We start from the raw sequence: 8027 nt of genomic DNA on the forward strand, positions 1-8027 counted from the left end.
GCCCGCCCGCCCGCGCGGCCCCCGCTGGAGGGGCTTCGGCCCCGAAAGCCTGCGGGGCGCACGGCTTTGCCGCCGTTTCGCGGCCGGGCAGGCGGTGCCGTTTCGTTTTCTGCGCGAAGTCCTTTCGTCTCGCAGCAACGCGGCTGCCGAGCCCCCGCCTGGAACGGGAGCGGCCAACAGCGGTCCCGGGGCAGGAGCGCGGCGCGGGTGAACCGGGCCCCAGCTGGCGGCAGCGGAGCGACGATAACCCTGGCAGCGTCACGCTTACCTGGTGCTCGTCTTCCGAGGGGCCGCGGCTAGTCCAGGCCCCGCTCCAGCATCCCCGCCCGGGCTTTGTGGAGCCTCCCGGGATGGCGATGGCGAAGGCGATGGCGCGGCGTCTCCGGGCAGCCTGTCGCAGTGCCTCTCCAGAGGTTTTCAGAGAGTCCTAAATGATTCGTAGATGCCAGGGCAGAAGGGAGCTCAGCAGATCCTCACATCCGACCCCTGCCGAGGCAGGGGAGAGCGCTGGGGTCGCCTGATGCCCAGCCCCGCTTCTCTTCAGGGTGGCCTTGCGAGCCCACGCCAGATTTCGGCCACCTTTACCTTAACATCTAACGTCAGCCTTGCTTCTGCACCTTGAAGGAAGCAAGGGCTGAAGGCCGAAGGGCCCGCAGGGGCTGTGGGGTGCGAGCCCCCTCAGCGCAAGACCAGCATCCTGCCCCTCCAGAGTCAACCCCCGCCGGGACGCGCAGCGCCCAGGGCGTCGTGCGGGTCGTGCTCGCCTCAGCGCTGCACGGCTCCTTGCTGCGAGGGCTCGAGTGACGCCTCTGCACAGGCGCCCATTTCAGCCTAAAACCCAAGGGTTTGGTCCCGTACCAAACAAAGCCAGCAAAGGCCCCCATGGACCGCACGGCCTCGCACCGGCCTGCCATGACACCGACTCCCTTCCGCCCCACCGGCATTTGACATCAAACTAGAACCCAGTCTTAATTGCATTTTAGTATGTTAAATACCAGTTCAATTAGGCCCGGTTACTCAGAGCAAATGAAAAAGTCCTCCTAGATTAACCTGAGCTCTGTTAATAAAATATCAGAGAAATCCAAACACTTTGCTCTCCAGACCACAGAGTTTTAATAATAATAGCAAGAAAAAAAAAATCAATCAAAAGCCAAATGAAATCTGCTGTTTATATTCATCAAATAATTTGGCAGAAAAGTCGGCAAAATCAGGTCCCTATTGGTATGATAATAAGTAAATACAAACGTATTACTTTCCAGATCACAAAGTTTAATACAAAATAATCAGGAGCAAATGCAATCAAAACTACCTTTCACATCAGCCAAATTCTAATTAAATTACACCAGATTATTCAATAAGGAAGCCGACAAAATTAGGCTTTTATTGATGCAATGGTATGGAAATACAAACACGCTCCTTTCCAGACCGCAGAGCTTCAATGCAGGAGGAAAAGAATTAAGACTTAAAGTAAACAGATTTCATTCAAATGCCGGTGAAGCTGAGTAAGGTAATTGGGCCCTATCTGAACTATTAGGCTTTTTATCAATAGATCCTTCCCCCCCGCCCCCTCCACACACTTTTTTTTTTCTTTCCCTATCTTGCAGGATTCCCTCGCTTTGTCCAAGTCCGGGGGGGAAGGGGGTTTCTAGTCTTCATCTCACCACAGACACGGTTACCTCTTAGCCACGGGGGTACAGAGGTAGGTGAGGGAATATTCCTTCCCCGGGGGCCTCCTTTACCTCCAGCGTCCAGGCTTTGCTGCAGCCAACTGCTGAGCAAGCCCGCTGCAACGCATACGACTGCCTGCGTCTCTGGGTCCAAATTCAGACCTTACGGGGCAGACATGCAGAGGCAGGAGGCCTGCTGGGAACAGGGCAGGGTTGTAAATGATGCATGCGGGATCCAATTGTCCACAGACATTAGATTTCAAAGCAGATACAGGTGTGTAGAGTAGCCTACCAGAGAGGCTGGCAAAAACCTGGCCCCTGCTGTTATATGTCTTGGAGAGACTTGGATCAGGTCAGTCCTGGGGCCGCTGTGAGCGTTGGGGCTCCTTAGATGCTATAGCAGCCCTCCTCCCCTCCGCCCTGCGCTTGGGTGGCTTTGGCTATCGGACGAAGCCCTGGCCGGTCCTGGACGCAGGTTGCCCGGCTCTTCTTGGGTCTAGCTCTGTTCCTCTCTCCCCGCGCACCCTGCATTACGGTGATGGCCGTCTTGTGATGTGTCCAACCCATCGCAGGAGGTCCCCCATCGCACAGCCTCCAGCGCTGGCTCGTAGGTTCCAGTTTCGTCACTGATTCGCTGCTCGATGGACTTCTTGGTTCGGTGCTCAGTATACGAGACAGCTCGCTGAATAACACGATTCACCCGCTCTCCCTGTCTAGCCCTGCTGCCGCCGCGCGTCGGTCTGGGCAGGTGACCTCACCTGCTACAGGCTTTGCTCTCTCTGCTCCGCAGGCCCTGTCTGCATTAGGCAACTCGGGCAAAAAATTCTCCCCTTCGCTATTGCTGGGCCAGTGGGCCCTGGGGGAGCCTGGGGACAGCCAGGCGTATCGGAGCCCCCCGCCGCATCCCTCTGCCACAAACATCCTGGCGAGGTGAGTGCCTAGGGATGGAGGGCTGTGGGAGCCTCCATACGTGCTGCCATCAGTGCCCCCACTTCACCTTGCCCTGCTCAGCTGGCAGGACGTGGGGCATGAGACCCCCCCAGCCCTTAGGAGAGCACCCCAGTCCTGCAGGAGGAAACAGCCCGGTGCAATCAGTCCAGGGCAAGCCCAGCCAGGCCTCCCAGGACGGCTGCGGGAAGTCGCTGGGGGCACGGGGGGTCACCTGCCCTGCCCACCCCGCTGAGAGCGAAGCTGCAGAGGATCACACCTGTGCTCCTGAGCCACTCCATTTTGGAGCCATCTGCTCCGCGCCGCAGAGGGAGCAGACACGCAATGAAGATGTGTGGTCGCAATCAAATTACCCCTTAAAAGAAATAACAATAAATTCCGGACTTCCCAATTACAGGGGACAGGCAAACCTTGGAAGCCATTAAAAGCTGCTGCTCCTGTTGATGAATGATCCGGCGCGCACAGAGCTATTTGCTGAGCTTTACTGTATTACACTAATTATAAATTAATACATTGCTCATTATACACAAAAGCTGTGCAGTCAACTCGTGCCCTGCTGCAAGGAAGCTATTTTAAACCAGACTTGGAGTTTTTATGATCTAGATGTTTAATTTACTTTTGAATGGGTTCAAATGCCACCGAAGCCTTGCTGTGCCAGCTCTCCCGTGGCCGGAGCAGCAGTGCAGCCCAGGGAAGCTCCCGGCCAGCCTCCCCCGGCTCTCAGCCCTGGCAATGCGGGGGAGCTGCGGGCCGGGGGGCGGCTCTGCACAGTCCCACCACAACCGATGAATCGAGGGGCGAATACCAGGGAGATTCCTATGCGAGCAGGGCTGTGCATAGCACTGGGCTGGTGGGCCCCGACTCGGGTGCCCCTGCTTTCTGTCCCACATGTGCACACACACCTCGCACCAGCCTGGGCCTCTGCCCCCCTTGCCCTCCCGCTCCGCTCCTGGGCACACTGTCCCTTTTGCTGCACGGGGCCAAGCGGAGTGTTTCCCTTGCAAAAAAGCTGGGGGGGTTGAAGGGAAGGAGGGTTGCTGTCCATCTCCACAGACGCTGGACACTTGGCAGGGTTGATAAGCAGCTGCCCAGGAGCTCGGCCCACCCCGCTAGTGCCCCAAACGTCCCCCGGGATGCCGTACACCAGGAGGAGTGTGGCTCTAACAGCTGCTGCAGTGGTGAGAAGGGGACATTGCTGGCCGGCCAGCGTGCGATATCTCTTGCCGCGGGATGCCAGAGGGTGCCAGCAGCACAGAGCCGGGATGGGCAGGCGTCACCGCCGCCCAGGAGCCCCCGCAGCACCGCAGACCGGTGGCAAGTGCGTTTGTCTGGGGCGTCGAGGATGCCTTCCAGTCACATCCCCCTGCTCCCCAGTCTGCTTCTGCCTTGCTTACGGCCTCCCTTTGCTCCAAGCGGGGGGCGCAGCGCAGCCCGCAGCCCTCTCGCTCCCACGCCTGAGCCGGAGCCGTGGCAGCAGTGGCGATGGAGCCCCTGCGAGCTGTGCTCTGCCCCCGGAGCCGGGGTTTGCTGCCCAGCGTGCTACCCCCCGCGGGCAGTGCCCCTTGCCCATGCTGCCCCACTCCCGGTGCAGCCAGCTGCCAGGGCAGTTGCAGGCGCGGAGGGGCAGATTTGAGCACCCCCACTTTCCCCCGGGTCGTTCCCAGTCCCAGGCCGCCCTGGCAGCCCCAGCCGGCGGGGCCTGCGGCGATGCAGGCTGTGTCTCCCTCTACTGCCTTCTGCTCTCTCCGCAGCCTTCCCCGGCTGTGCCGCTCGCTGCAAGGAGCTGCGGGGCTTGAGCGGACCCTCGGCTGCAGGCCCGCGTTTGGTGGAAAGAGTCAAAACCCCATCTGTGTAAGCACACTCGTCTCCCTCCGCAGAGACGGGGGTGCCGACTGCTCGGCACCCGAGGGCAGCGGGAGCCGGCTCCCGGGTGACCCGACGCCGGGCGGCAGCAGCCAGCCGGGCTGCACGCTCAGGAGATGCCCTTCCGGATCCTCTTTGCTTGGGTGTCACGCGGTCGGTGGGACTAATACTAGCTGCAGAGCGACACGCGGCTTCCGCTTCTCGCGCGCGGAGCAGGCGTGGCAGGGCTTGCAAAGCCCCGCTCCCAGGGGGAAGGACGCTTGGGGCCAGGGGGCTGAGGACGCGCAGAAAGCTGTTACTGGGCACGTCTGATGCCGGCGTAAGACCTGCAGGTTAGGGACTTTGCACCGGAGAGACAGATTTACCCCACCAAGTGCAAGCCAATCCCGGTGGGGCAGGAGGGAGGGAGCTGCGCGCCCTCCCGGTGTGCTGCCGCCCCTGAGACGATGCCGCGTGCTTGTCACAGCACAGCCACAATGCTGGGGGACACCGAGGCATGAAACAGTAGCCGGGAATTACCGATGGCGAGGACCGGGCGGCTGCGGTAGGCTGGGAAAAGGGCAGGTGCTCAGCTCCCCTGGACATAAGGGCCAGGGTCCTACACTTGGGTACCCAGAAACAACCCCAAACTAGATGCCACCTCCCAGAATGTGCCCCAGGGGGCCTTGCCCGAGGTCGCCGAGTAAGTCAGTGTCAGAGCTGGGGCTGCCACAGAGGAGACCCCAGGCCCATTTCCTTGCTCAGGCAAGGGAGAAAGTGGCAGGGAACGACAATGCCCCGGGCAGACAGGGCCCAGATGACCCCGCAAGGGCTTTCCAGGCCCCCCCAGCAGCCACGGCAGCTTCTGGAGGGACCCGCACAACAGCAATCCCTCCCAGGAAGGAGAACAGGGCATTGCTGTGGACAGCTCGCGATGACCATCAGCTCCGCGCTCAGCAGCCATCGAGAGGCAAACCAAAGCTTTGGGATGACTACAAAGGGAAAGCATCGTGTGGCCCTTTGTAAATCCATGGTGGAGCCACACCTTGAATAGGGTGCCCTGTGCTGGTCCCCGCACCTCTGAAAGGAGAGAGGAGAAGTAGAGAAGGCCCAGAGAAGGGCAGCGAGGAGGACGGGGCTACGGAGGCGCTTGTGCACGGGGAGAGACTACGGAGGCCAGGCGTGCTCCGCTGGGAAAAGGGGAGACAGGAGAAGGTTTGCAAAACACCAAATGGCAAAGAGAAAGTCAACGGGGGCTGGTCATTGCAAGAACTAGGCGTCATAAAACGAAACCAGCAGGTTGTCAGTTTAAAATGAACGGGGGGAAGGTCTTTTCCACCCAGCGTGTCATTCACATCTGGAATTCTTGGCCACCAGATGTGGTGGCAGCTGGCAGCGTAGCCAGGGACTGGACACATGCGTGGGGGAAAGGGGCATCGGTCACCATGGAGCAGGAGTGAGGGGCACGGCCTCTGCATCAGCGCAGCCTAGACCCGAAAGCCTGGAGGCTGCGAGGGAGAGAGGGCCAGGGGAAAAAGCCCTGCTAAGGCCCAGTTTGCTCCCTTCCAGCCTCCGCCCCCCGCCGCCGTGCGACACAGAGTGGGCAACACGGACCTGGGGTCCGATCCAGCGAACGGCAGTCCCCATGTCCTTCAGCACGTCCCGGGGAGAGAGCTCATCCCGGCCGGCGGGGATGCGCCGGCTTCCTGGGCCCAAAGAGGAACGGCGCTGCGCCTCGGAAATCCGCAGGGGAGCGTGGCGGGGTGCGTCCTCCGTTTCCTCGCCTGCCGGCCAGGTTTCAGGGGCTTTGCAGGGCCGCCGGTGCAAGCGCGAGCAGCCCACGGCCCCTGCCCGCGGGGCACCACCTCCCTGCCCGGGGATGGCGGGCGCCTGCCCACCACGCACGGGGCAGCGGCGCGGCTGAGCGGGGCGGGATGCAGCCCCCAGACCGCTCTCCCCAGGCTCTCGGGACCAGGGGAGCGGGTCAGAGACGGCTCCGGCCCAGGCCGCCCGCGTTAACGCCTTGCGTCCCCGGCGGCCTGCTATAAATAGCCTGGTGCAGCCCAGGCGACAGCTCCTGGGAAGGGGCAGATTGGATTTCGTTTGGTGAAACAAGCACCGGCTGCCATGGAAGGGCTGCGACGATACGGAAGGGTGACCTCCCCGCGGGCGGGCAGAGCCGAGCCCCGGCTGCAGCGACAAGGGAGAGGCGAGGGGGACCCCCAGGGCTGGCCTGCTTGGCCATCCTCCCCTGCCGGAGTCTCTCCCGACCTCCCCCCCCGCCCGGAGCCAGGAGAGGGGTCTTTCCCGCTGCCACCCCGTCCCAGGCTGGCGCCTGCGCGGCCAGAGCCTCTGGCTGGCACTGCCGGGCTCCTGGGTACTCACAGCTATCCCCGTATTTATCAGCATCCCTCTCTACCTGGACTCGGTGCCAAGCAGCTCTAAAGGGTTATAAATCTTTTAATGAATCCAAACTCCCTCGCCTGCCCTTCGCGAGTCCAAGCAGAGATTTCCGCTGATCGCGAGGTAAAGCGAACAGCCTTCTTCCATTATCCTCACTTCCCCACCGTGGCGTTGGCTCCTTGCGAGGTTTCAGCGCAGGGGAAGCGCTGCACTGAGTGCTGAGGCCAGGGTGAGGCTGGGCCAGGTTGCGTCCTGGCTGGACCACCCTGAGGAGCGCGGCGCCTCCGCTGAGCTTTTCAAGAAGACGTAGCACTTCCGAGCAAAATCAGCAGGACCCGGGATGAACCGCGCCGGAGCGCTGGCTGCAGCCGAAGCAGCCCCGGGCGGCTCCTCTCCTTGCCTGGCCTAGGGCACCTGGAAACGGGGATCGCCAGCGTGTGCCACTGCCCGCCCCGGGACAGCAAGGCCTGCTCGGCCACGCGCCGCACGCCCGGCCACGCTGCGAGGCCACAGCACAGGCCGCAGGCCTGTCTCGGCGGGCTGGAGGCGCTCGGCCCGCGGCTGCGCGGGTGCTGGAGCTGCTGACGCCTGCTCGCAGTATCCCCGTCCTTGGACGGCGGGTGCAGCCAGCACGCTCGCCCCGGGCTGACAGCCTCTGCGCCGCCGGGAAGGCTGCAGGGGGAAGGGGCCACGCCACAGCCACGTCTCGCAGCCTGGCGCTCCCTCGCCTGCATCCCGCAGTGCCCCGCAGGGCCAGCCCCTCCACACCGGCCAGGCGCCGGGGCCGGGCCGGGGGACGCGGGGAGCACCTTTTCGATCCCGCAGCGGAGAGGGGTGCCCAGAGCCGCCAGGGCAGGTTTGGGCCGGAGGTCTGGAAACACGCCCCCCTGTCAGTGCAGCAGATGCCAGGGAGGTGAGGGGGGCCCTCCACCGCTCAGGGCGAGGCTGGAGGGGACAAGCGCGGTGCAGCAGCGCCTGTGCTCCCGTCGTGCCCCACGTGTCGGGCTGCGGTGCCCAGGCCGCGCGGGCCTGGGGGAAGGTGGCGGGGGGAGCGCGTCGCTCGGACCCCCAGACTTTTGCAAAAAATAAATAAAAGTCTTTACCGGCGAGCTGCGCGGCCGGGGGAGGGGGCTGCGATGACGTCCGGCTCCGCCCCGGGGTGTCTGC

Source organism: Crocodylus porosus, unplaced genomic scaffold, assembly GCF_001723895.1.
Source record: "Crocodylus porosus isolate Cpor-Errol unplaced genomic scaffold, CroPor_comp1, whole genome shotgun sequence".
NCBI classification, from domain to species: Eukaryota; Metazoa; Chordata; order Crocodylia; family Crocodylidae; genus Crocodylus; species Crocodylus porosus.